The 12,308-nt window shown below is 39.2% G+C and overlaps 1 protein-coding gene across 1 annotated transcript in view; it reads right to left on the reverse strand.

The window, feature by feature from the left end:
- PCDH7 (protocadherin 7) overlaps nucleotides 1–12,308 on the reverse strand; it is a 477,773-nt gene that overhangs the window by 185,764 nt on the left and 279,701 nt on the right.

Here is a 12,308-nt window from a genome sequence, read left to right on the forward strand (position 1 = left end):
AAGGAAGGAAGGAAGGAAGGAAAGAAGGAAGGAAGGAAGGAAGGAAGGAAGGAAGGAAGGAAGGAAGGAAGGAAGGAAGGAAGGAAGGCAGTAATAGCAATAGCACTTAGACTTATATCCTACTTTACGGCCCTCTCCAACCATTTTACAGAGTCAGCCTCTTGCCCACAACAATCTATGTCCTTATTTTACTGACTTCGGAAGGATGGAAAGTTGAGTCAACTTTTGAGCCTGGTGAGACTCGAACTGCCAAACTGCTGACCACCTGAAATAACCTGGAGTGTTGCAGAAGAAGCAATAGCCACAAGAAAAGTTGTATATCCCTGACCTGGGGGCAGCCAGAGTGGCAGAGTGACCAGAGCATGATGGCTCTTGCTAGGGAGTTCAAGCTATCTAGAAACCATTAACCTTTTCCAAACAAAAATAAAATAATGAAGAGATCTCTTTCCAGGGGAACCTAGCTGAAGAATGAGTCCAACCAAGCCTTTGTAAAAATCAACAAAAATAGAAAAACCTGGTTATTTTCCTACTTTTATCAGATCCACAAATAGTCTCTCCATGCATGGAACAGTACTATAGGGGCATGGCACACTAAGACAACTGGACACAGATAACCTTTTTTTTCTTCTCATGCCATTACTCTGCTGAGCACCTAATTCTCACAGCATCGACTTATGTCTATCTGCATTTACCCATCTACTATGTCTGCAATAGTATGAATAGAATAAAATAATGGAATGAAGAATAGAATAGAATAGAATAGAATAGAATAGCAGAGTTGGAAGGGACCTTGGAGGTCTTCCAGTCTAACCCTCTGCTTAGGCAGGAAACCCTACACCATTTCAGACATACGATTATCCAATCTCTCCTTAAAATCTTCCACTGATGTTGAAAAGAGATTGGATAACCATTTGTTTGAAATGGTATAAGGTTTCCTGCCTAAGCAGGGGTTTGGACTAGAATATTATTATCCTTCTTATTATATTCTTTAGCCCCCTCTCTTATTGAGATGATGATGATGATGATGATGATGATGATGATGATGATGATGATGATTTGCATGTACACTGAGAGCTTCTGAACCGGAGACATATACCTTGGGTGTCTACTCACACTTGGCCAAATAAAGTATTTTATTCTATTCTATCAATAAAGGAGAATATTTGTAGCTCAGGGTTGGAATGAGGGGTCCTCGATACTCTCTGAGCTTGCTCTTTTTTTTTCTTGCAGACATTTCATTACCCTAACTAGATACCGTATTTCCCTGAAAAATAATACCTAACTGGAAAATAAGCCCTAGCATGATTTTTCTGGATGCTCGTAATATGAGCCCTATCCCCAAAATAACCCCCTGTTAAGATCATCAACCAGATACATTTAGTACCGCATTTCTCTGAAAATAAGACCTAACCCAAAAATAAGTCCTAATGCAAAAAAAAGGGAATCTAAGACCCCTTCTTATTTTCGGGGAAACATGAGTAACATCATCAGCATGGCTGATGTTAACTAGTTAGGGTAATGAAATGTCTGTAAGAAAACAAGCAAGCTGAGAGAACACCACGGACCCCCTTCTTCTATTCTATTTCTAGTTTGACTTGGGCATCATCATTTTGGTTGTCTCATGTGTGCAAAACCAGCCTGATTTTGCTCCCGGGGAAGCTTCAGAAAGTTCCTTTTTGAATGGGCTTCTGACTTCATTTATACTCTGATGTGAGATGCTGAGGAACAAGGCTGCCAGCAATGGCATCTGGCATTCCTCTGCATCCTTCTTCTCCTGTGCTTGGCTTCGGCCTCTCTGTAGCCTTTTTAATCGCTCCTTGGCTCTTCTGGCAGCAGGTCTGGTTTCTAATCTTTAAGCTGGCTGTGACATGCTGAGGATGCAATCGCTTCAGAAAAACTGCTGACACGGTAGACTCTGCAAATTACTGACAGGCAAACTGAGGGCCATTAAGCGTAATTACACTCTGTAGAGATTCGCACCATTCAAAGTAAGCTTTGCAGTTTCTAATAAGGGGAACTGCCATCATTTCAGTAAGGCTCATTAGGTTCCACCCCGAGGAACAGTATTCTTCTTTGAAAAGAAGAAAACCTGACATCGTGACCAACTCTGGGTTGGTCCCAAGATTTTTTTGTCTTTCTTTCCCCTTTTCAGGGTCGAGAATGTAATTCGAAAGGAGTTGCTTGGGTTAATGGGACTCCTATAGAACTCAGAATAATAGAGTTGGAAAGGATTTGGAAAGTCTTTGAGTACAACTCCCTGCTCAAGCAGGAGATCTATAGCATTTCAGACAAATGCCTGCCCAATATCTTCCTAAAAAGCTCGAGTGATGAAGCAACCAAAAATTTTGAAGGTTTCTCCTCCTCCTCCTCCCTCTCCCACTCTCTTTCCTTCTCCTTCTCCTCCTCTCATCCTCCTACACAAATCAGATTTTTTTAATGATCAATAAACCCAACCTCTTTTTAAAATCCCCAGTGATGGTAAAGGTAAAGGTTCCCCTCACACATACATGTTAGTCATTTCCAACTCTAGGGGGCAATGCTCATCTCCGTTACAAAGGTGAAGAGCCAGCTCTGTCCAAAGAGGTCTCTGTGGTCATATGGCTGGCATGACTAAACGTTGAAGGCACACAGAATGCTGTTACCTTCCCACCAAAGCGTCCCCTATTTTTCTACTTGCATTTTTACATGCTTTTGAACTGCTTAGATTGGCAGAAGCTGGGCCAAGTAACGGGAGCTCACTCCATTAGGGGGCACTAGGGATTCGAACCGCTGAACTGCAGACCTTTCCGATTGACAAGCTCAGTGTCTTAGCCACTGAGCCACCATGTCCCTGTTAGTGATAATAATGTAATGTCCCATTGATGATGCATCCACAAATTCTGAAATTTTCTTCTCCTTCTCCCTTCTCTTATTCCTGCTTCCTCTCCCACTCCCTTTCCTTCTCCAAAAATCAGATTGTGTAATGGTCAATCAACAGAGATTCCTAACAAAATGCTGAAAATGCCCTGCCGCTCAGAAAATGACAGACTGAGGTGATATCCCAAGGACTTAAGTTAAGCACTGTGATGACATGATGTATCCAAAGGATTCCAGGACCTTTGAATTGTCCTGAAAATGCAAAAAAAGAGAGAGAAGTTGTTCCTAAATGCAGGGCCTCTCAGAAAATTGGCAACTCAAGTGGGAAATCAACATCAGAAGAGTTGAACTTTTTAAACATTAATTTGGGTGATCAAAGTCAGTGGCAAGCTCAAATTAAACAAAATTAACATTTAGAACATAAGCTTCAAATCTGGAAAGATTTTGGCTGATTTGCATACGCCTAAATGATGGTTATCTTTTAGCATATAACCAGGTGCCTTTAGGGTAAAATATTTTGGGGGATAAGTTCATGGCCACCCAGTAGAACAGGGGTGAGCAACTATGGCCTCTTTATGACCTGTGGACATCAACTCCCAGAATTCGTGAGCCAGCATGGGTTAGTGTTGCCTACCCCTGGAGTAGAAGAACAAGAGAAACTCTAATTAACTACCACTGATGTATTTTCTTGTGAATTATTTAAGCACTCATCCTTATTTTCAAGTGGTATTACATCCAGGTTTAAAACCATTTAAATTGCACCACGCCATGCAACAAAGCTGCTTGGATTTACACTAGCTAAAGATTTATGCGACCTTCTTTTGAAAAGGCGGTCTTTTCGTGCCCCAGATTTAGCTAGTTTTCAAAGCTGGTGTGATAGAAATGCCCCACCATTTGTAAAACACCCCAAGAGCATCTCTCAATTAATTATACATCACACAAATTACTATCCTTCTGGACCAGAAAAGCCCAGCTAACTCTATCTCCATGATCCAGGTGTATACAGTAATTTGCAACTCACTCAATTCGGTGTCCTGATATTCACAGGCATTTATTTTTAATTCTGCTCTGACTTTGAACGTGGAAAATAACATTCTCCCGTCCCATCATTGGTTCTTATTTGCTAGTTTATTTATATTCCACCTTTTATATTTTTATAAATAACTAGTTAGATACCCATGCTTCGCGATGAAACTTTATGATCAGGCTATGCAGGAAAAATTCGGCTCACAATCCATTGGCTCAGTGGTGGTTGGGATTGAAACACATAAGGGAATATCACTCCCGCTGCCTTGAGTCTGGAAGCAGTTCCATAGGTGGATGGTGTAGACATTTTAGTGAGGTACTGACGTTGAGTACTATAAGGAGTCCCAAGCCACTCCTGGAGTGGAATGTCTGCCAGTTTGAACTGAGGTAACAGAATGTGAAGCAACTGGCAGTTGGAGTAGCATTCTTTTCAGGTGGGGAAGGGGAGTAGAACTCCTTAGCATCAGAGCATGTTAATTACTGTATAAGAAATACTAATGCTCTGATGGTCATTTTGAAAAATCCTTTTTTAGCAAGCATCAAGAAGCCAAGAGGAACATACATGCCAAATTTCAAGTTTGTAGGCTTTATGGTTCTGGAGATTTTGTGATGATAAACATTTCCAACAGACCTTCTTCCTCCTATTTCCTCCACAAGAACAATCCTGGGTTGGGCTGAGAAAAGTGATTGTCCCAAAGTCACCCAGTTGGCTTTCATAGCTAAGGTAGAACTAGAACTCATGGTCTCCTAGTTTCTAGCCTGGTGCCTTAACCGCTACACCAAACTGTTCCTTTCCACCACCCTCACTGCTACAACAGCTATTTCTTTACCACCATATACTACTCATTCTTCTAACTAGAAAGAGGAGGAGAAAATGTAAATATACGAAGAAAGTAATTTATATTCATATATATTTATCTCCAAAAAACAAGCACACAGAGAGAGAGAGAGAAAAAAAAAAAATCCTAAATGTTATTTGAGCAGGCGGCATCAGCTGGAACCCCCATTTCTGAATCTCCTCGGAGACTTTTACCAAATGTGTCATCTCAAGACAAATCTCAATGTTTGTGTTATGAGTGTGCTTGTCATGAGGATGAATCTTTGATTTCCCAGCAACTGTACTAAAACAAAATAATCTGTTAGCAATTAAATGCTGAATGGATTCATTTTTCATCTCCCCCCCCCCCCGCCTTCCCACCCCCTCTGCAGTTAACAGAGATGTAGGCATTGCATGTTCATTGTAACAGAATGGAAAAGGAAGTTTGCTGACGAGCCTTTTAAATCTCAGAAGCAAAAGGGCAGAAATAATGTTCTTGTGACATTGCAAATTGTTACCAATTATTTCTATATTGTTAACTCAAGCTATCTTTTACCCTTTAAGCACTGATCTTCCTTTCCTTACTTTTTTCTTTCCTTTCCTTTTTCCTCCCTTTCCTTTCCTTTTTCATTTCATTTCATTTTTTCCTTTCCTTTCCTTTCCTTTCCTTTTCTTTCCTTTTCTTTCTTTTCTTTTCCTTTCCTTTCCTTTTTCCTTCCTTTCCTCTTTCCTTCCTTTCCTTTTTCCTTTCCTTTCCTTTCTTTTTCCTTCCTTTCCTTTCCTTTCCTTTTTCCTTTCCTTTCCTTTCTTTTTTTCCTTCCTTTCCTTTTTCCTTTCCTTTCCTTTCTTTTTTTTCTTACCTTTCCTTTCACCTTCCTTTCCTTTCTTTTTCCTTCCTTTCCTTTTTCCTTCCTTTCCTTTCTTTTCCTTTTTCCTTCCTTTCCTTTCCCTTCTTTTTTCCTTCCTGTCCTTTTTCCTTTCCTTTCCTTTCTTTTTTCCTTCCTTTCCTTTTTCCTTTCCTTTTTCCTTCCTTTCCTTTTTCCTTCCTCTTTCTTTCCTTGACTCATGTTTATGATGGTTGCATTGTCCCGGGGTCATGTGATCCCCTTTTGTGATCTTCTAACAAGCATAATCAATGAGGAAGCCAGATTCACTTAACAACCATGTTATTAATTTAACAACTGCAGTGAATTACTGAACAACTGTGGCAACAAAGGTCATGGAATGGAGCAAAACTCACTTAGCAAAAAGTTTCAGACTCAATTATAGTCGTAAGTCAAGGACTACCTTTACCACCAATACTGCAACATGAATGGAGATAACAAGTAAAATTATTTTCATGTACATTCAAAAATGATGCCGCTATTCTTTTTAAACAAATGGTGCTTGAAAAATGGGAGACACCATTCCAACCGACTAAGTGTTCCTAATTCAAGAGACACAATCTACCCAAACCTCAAGATATATGGCCTTTCCTATTTTTCCCTCTCTCAAAGGCACCAGAGAAAGTTTATAAATAGCAGGAGCTCCAGGCCTAAGCTGAAAATGTATTCAGTGTGCCTTCTTTTGGGCAACTGCGAGCACAAATTTGAATTAAGAATTTATATTAAATATCTAAAGCGATGCAAAAACATCTCAATTTGTTGCCAGGGTAAATAATAGTTTGAGGAACATTAGTAATGGTTGTTTAAAGATGAACTTCTAGCTTTTAATAAACTATAATCCTCAAGCCATAATTATTGTTTTCACACAGACAAAAAATGCCATAATTGTAAAGCTGGTAATCTATTTCCTACAGATGCAAAGTTCAACTGCATTTTCTTATGAAAATACAGAAAGTATGAATTCATAATTAGATACACAAATATTCTCTATCCTGCTTTTTATTCGTCACCTTTATATTTTGTTTAATTCAGTTACAAGCCTTTTTTTTAAAGTAATGCTTCTTAAAATTAAAGTTTGTTATTTAAAACACTATCATATTGTTAATTCTGATGCTGTCAAAATTCCCTGCATCGATTTTCATTGGATAGAACATTTTTTAAAGGGTGTGTGTGTGATAGCTAAGTTATTTTTTTCTGGAATTGGAATTACATTTTTTTCCAGTTTGAAATAGAAATGCAGATGTCTCTTTGCATACACACGGAGATTAAAAAAGGGTTTCCCAGAAGTTGAATGCAACATTGGGAAAAATGCATAAAAGTAAAGATACCCTTGAATAAACTATGATTTCTGATAACTTCTGGAGGTTGCTAACTCCTGAGACCAAATTAAAACTACCCTTTACAACCCTGAAATCCCTTAATTTGGGATTAAGTTGGGGTGACTGGATAGAGTTGAAAGTTTACTGGCGGATTCCCTTCCTGACACCTATGTGAGTTTCACAGCAGATATTTTCTCTTTGTACCCTGATAGAGAAACATTTGTTGCTATCAAGGACTGAACTCTTAACCTTCTGAGTGGGAGGCAAGCATCTTGACCACTAGGCCACCACACTACTCTTTATAGGTGCAACACTAAAAAAATAAAAAATTCCCTTTTTATGATCTTTTATTTTGTGGTAGAGCCAAGGCAACTGAAAGTTTACTGGCGGATTCCCTTCCTGAAACCTATGTGAGGTTCATAGCAGATATTTTATTTTTACACCCTGATGGAGAAACACCTGTTGCTACCAAGGACTGAACTCTCAACCTTCCGAATGAGAGGTGAGTGTCTTCACCATTAGGCTACCACACAGCAACTCCTTAGATCCAATACTGAACCAAATCCAGTGCCTGGTCATTTTTATGGACCTTTCCACACACTTCTTTTTGCAACCATACAGAAATGGTCATTGAGGTCATTGAAGTTCTTCCAGAACATTTTAAAAATGTAGCTAACGGCCCTGCCGTTTTGAATCATCTCTCATTCAAGTGTTAACTTTGGAGCCCTGAAAAAGTTAATCAGATGCTGTCGCCTGCTGAAACCAGGAACTTGCTTACTCAACTGTAAAAAAAAAAAAAACCAAGGAAAAACACATCTAAGATGCAAAAACCAATTATGAATCAGCTCTGACTGAATCACACTTATCCCTATTGTCTTGTATAACAAAGCACTAATTGCATACCTCAAACAATCAAGCCATCCTTCTAAACAATCCAATTTGCATTTCACAACCCAGCTGTAAACTGATTTTTCTTAATAGTGAAGTCAGGTGGAAAAACAAGGGTGACAGGTAACTGATTTGGGATCCTTCACAGCCACTTCAAATGTACCTTCATCTTTAAGCTTAGAAACAAGGCTTTCATGTTAATGAACCAAGATCTGATCCGGAGGTGGGTATTCAGCAGGTTCTGACCAGTTCTGGAGAACTGGTAGCGGACATTTTGAGTAATCCAGAGAACCGGCAAATACCGTCTCTGACTGCCCCTGCCTCCATCTCTTCTCTGCCTCCCATTGAGTCCCACCTGATTGGCTGAGTCTTCTTTTGTTGCCTTGCACAGGAGAACAGAGCTGGAAAGCAGGTTATTGGGGTGGGGAGGGGATGGGATTTTGCAGTAACCTTTCCCCAGGAGTGGGGAAGGAATGGGGATTTTGAAATATCCTTCCCCTGCCATGCCCCCCAAGCCAAGCACACCAAGCCACACCCACAGAACCGGTAATATTTCTTTTTGAATCCCACCACTGATCTGATCCATGAAATGTGTTATAGTATTGGACAATCATATGCATTTATGTTTTGAAAGACCATGTAACGAGTCCCATGGAGGTTATTTGCAGATAAATGGGTTAATTCAAGAAAGTGCATCCAGCCCTACAGGTTGGCTATTAAAGAGGCACATATTCTTGGGCTGTCTTGTTGCAAACAACAACAACAAAAGTCCCTAAAAGTTGGTCTGGTATCAGATTCTAATTATGTAGTGTTGTGTGCTTTTTTTCCCAAGTCAAGGGCGCTGTTCGCCTTTTCCAAACAATAGTTTTACGATGCCGTATGTTTCTGGTTTACAGAATAAATGAAGGAGAATAGGAAAAAACAGGCAAGTAATTTCCCAATTTCCATAAAATCATCACCAAAACAAGGTAACAGATTTCTCCTAGGGTGGGTCCAAGTGAGAAGACCGTGTAGTGAATACTAAAATAAGACAATAACAGAGTTGGAAGGGACCTTGGAGGTCTTCTAGTCCACCCCCCCTGCTTAGGCAGGAAACCCTATACCATTTCAGACAAATAGTTGTCCATTCTCTTCTTAAAAACCTCCAGTGTTAGAGCACTTACAACTTCTTGAAGCAAGTTGCTCCACTGATTAATTGTTTTCACTGGCAGGAAATTTCTCCTTAGTTCTAGGTTGCCTCTCTCCTTGATTAGTTTCCATCCTTTGCTTCTTGTTCTGCCTTCAAGTGCTTTGGAGAATAGGTTGACCCCTCTTCTTTGTGATAACCCCTTAAATATTGGAAGTCTGCCATCATGTCGTCCCTAGTCCTTCTTTTCCTTAAACTAGGTATACCTAATTCCTGCAACTGTTCATGAAACCATAAATGAAACCATGACGACAATACTTCTATGATGATTCCGTAAGAGCTGGTTTTGGTGTGGTCACAACTGAACATCCTGATATCAGGAATATCACTTTGGAGGCAAGCAGGACAATTTCCAGGATGAAGAGTATTGAGTTCACACAATTCTTCTTCTTCTTGTGCCATATCTGTCATCAGATGTTGGCGATCAAGATTGAGTTCACACAATACAGAAACTAAATGCATTATGGACTAGGGCGATGTGTGAGCCTTCTCAATATCGCCCGAGAGAGTTTTGTAATGAATCTGATGATCATCATGATTTTGAAAGATGAGAGAGCTACTTGTTCATATATCACTGTGTTTCTGATTGCTTCATGAATGAAATGGCAGCAAACAGGTGCAGAAAAAATTTGCATCCAATGTGGTGGTGTCAACAGTTTGTCATTGAAGGCTATGTTTGTCATGGCTTGTGTTCCATATGCAAATTAGGAAGTGTGGTCAATCAAAAGTCAATAAGACTTGGAGACAAGTTGCAAACTTTAATTGGCATAATCATGAATTTGGAAATCATGAATCATTTGGGATCTTCTATACAATTTTGCTGCACTTCCCCTGTGGAAAGGCATCCTTTGTTACTTACAATATATGCATTCCCTCCCTGCATTCTTTTGTAACAAAACCAAAATTACAAATTCCTAGAACCTAAAGTTGAATCCTAGTGAGAATGCCATAAATTTATAGCGGTGTCAGCATTGTGCCATAGAGTTCTCTGAAAAGATTAATAATCTGCTACCTGAGATGCTGATTAATGATTGATTAATGGTTTGCTTACCATTTTAATTAAAACATCATTTTCTCCCATTGCTATAATTAATTCTGTTTCCCCACACAGAAAAAATACTTATTTGGGGCTGAGAATTAACGCCTCAGCATTCTACTTGGTTGACTGGACAGAAAGGGCCCAGGGGACAGCAAAACTAAAATGTGTTAGTCAACAGAAGATCTTTGAGAATTTGAAAAGATGCTAAAGAGTAGGAAGACTTCCAAAGAAGTTGGCAAAACAACTTCAAAGCATGGGCAAGGACAAACATAGCACCCTACAATTGTTTGAAGTGGTCACAACAGGTCTCAAACTCTTGCAGTTGCCCTCTCCAGCTGCTTTAAAAAGTAGCAGGCAAGTGTTATGTTAGCATCCCTCTCGTTTTTTGTTTACCCCTTTTCTAAGCATTTCTGAAAGAGTGTTCCATGCCACAAGAGGTAGAACTTTCCACACAACAATATGCACAATCTGTAATGCAGTTTTGTATGAAGATACAGTAAGTAGTTTACTCTGCTTTCAAGGTGTTGGAAGAAATGTCTACCTGGGTTCAGTTCCAAGTGGGGAAAAAGACACTGGAAACCTATCATGCCCTGAGGTCCATATCTTCATCCCATCACCTTGGAGCTGGAGGAGGTGGAGGCAGAGAGCTGCAGGGAGCTGCTTTTAAAACCTGTTTCTCATTTTCTCATCCAGGGAAATATAATATTCAGCCTTTTTAATATTTCCTAGAATATTTCATTCTTCTAGGAGGGGGTGGGTGCTAACTTTCTACAAAGGAAGACCCTTGACATGGATGTTGGCTTAGAGAAAAAAGAACAGGATGAAACTCATTGTGATCCAACACAACATGTCTTGGACTTCTTAGACATGTCAACAGATCTACGTACATGACTCTCCATACAAACCAAATTCTGAGCAAGTCAGGGTTCCAAATTTGTGGCAACTACAATATCCAATAAGAATCCAATTAAGGATCAAAGTACATCATTTGGGAACACATCAATGGGATCAAATTTACCCCACTTAAACAAGGACTAAAAGGGTTCTTGACTCTAGATAGATGATATCCACTCAGTTTTCCACATTGAAGATATTTGGAAAGGGGTGCTAGTCTTAAAGTTTGATTAACAATTGTTTACTTCTACTGAAATGTAGAAATAATGTAAATGACCTATAGCTCAGTGGGACTGGTTAACTATCTGGAGGACTGTAATCTACATTTGAAAAACAAAGCTAAGATATATGCATTTGCTGAAGCCAGAAACATTCACGCAATCGGGTCAAATATATTGCAAATGTTTCCCATTTTTGATCTCTAAAAAATTACATGCAATTACATATTACATATTTTCCCATCATTTGTTCCTAAGCAACTGCTTGTAAGTTGTAGTTTAACACATCTGTTCCAAGGAGCATATTTGAAAGTATGTAATTGTAATGATGATGACATTCTTAGCACATATAGTACCTTCAGTTTTTAACCTTTCCTTCCTTCTGTCTTTTCCCCCTTTATTTATATTTACTCTTAACCAGTTCTGTTCCTTTCAGTATAATTGCATATTTCTAGGAAATGCAGGTAAACAATCACTGTTGTTGTTGTTTTATAAAAAAAAGTTGTGTGGTGAACAGAGAACTTGATGGGCCAAGATACAAACAAGAGTTATTGACTTAATTTTCTGCCTGACTTTTCTGCACTCTAAGTCATACAAAACATTTGCTAGACCAATACTCGAATACAGCTCATCAGTCTGGAACCCACATTACGTATCTGATATTAACACAATTGAGAAAGTCCAGAAATATTTCACAAGAAGAGTTCTCCACTCCTCTACTCGTTGCAGAATACCTTATGCCACCAGACTCGAAATTCTAGACCTAGAAAACCTAGAATTACCCCGCCTTCGGTCTGATCTAAGTATAGTATATAAAATCATACATTGCAATGTCCTACCAGTCAATGAATACTTCAGCTTCAACCATAACAACACAAGAGCAAACAATAGATACAAACTGAAGGTTAATCATACCAAACTTGATTGCAGGAAATACAACTTCAGCAACAGAGTGGTCAATGCCTGGAATACTCTACCTGACTCTGTGGTTTCTTCCCCAAACCCCAAAAACTTAGACTGTCTACTATCGATCTCACCCCTTTCCTAAGAGGTCTGTAGGGGGGGTGCATAAGCACACCAATGTGCCTACTGTCCCTGTCCTATTGTTATAGATAGATAGATAGATAGATAGATAGATAGATAGATAGATAGATAGATAGATAGATAGATAGATAGATATT

The sequence above is a fragment of the Pseudonaja textilis genome, chromosome 6 (genome assembly GCF_049901715.1).
Source record: "Pseudonaja textilis isolate UNSWEBS1 chromosome 6, rPseTex1.2, whole genome shotgun sequence".
Taxonomy (NCBI): Eukaryota; Metazoa; Chordata; class Lepidosauria; order Squamata; family Elapidae; genus Pseudonaja; species Pseudonaja textilis.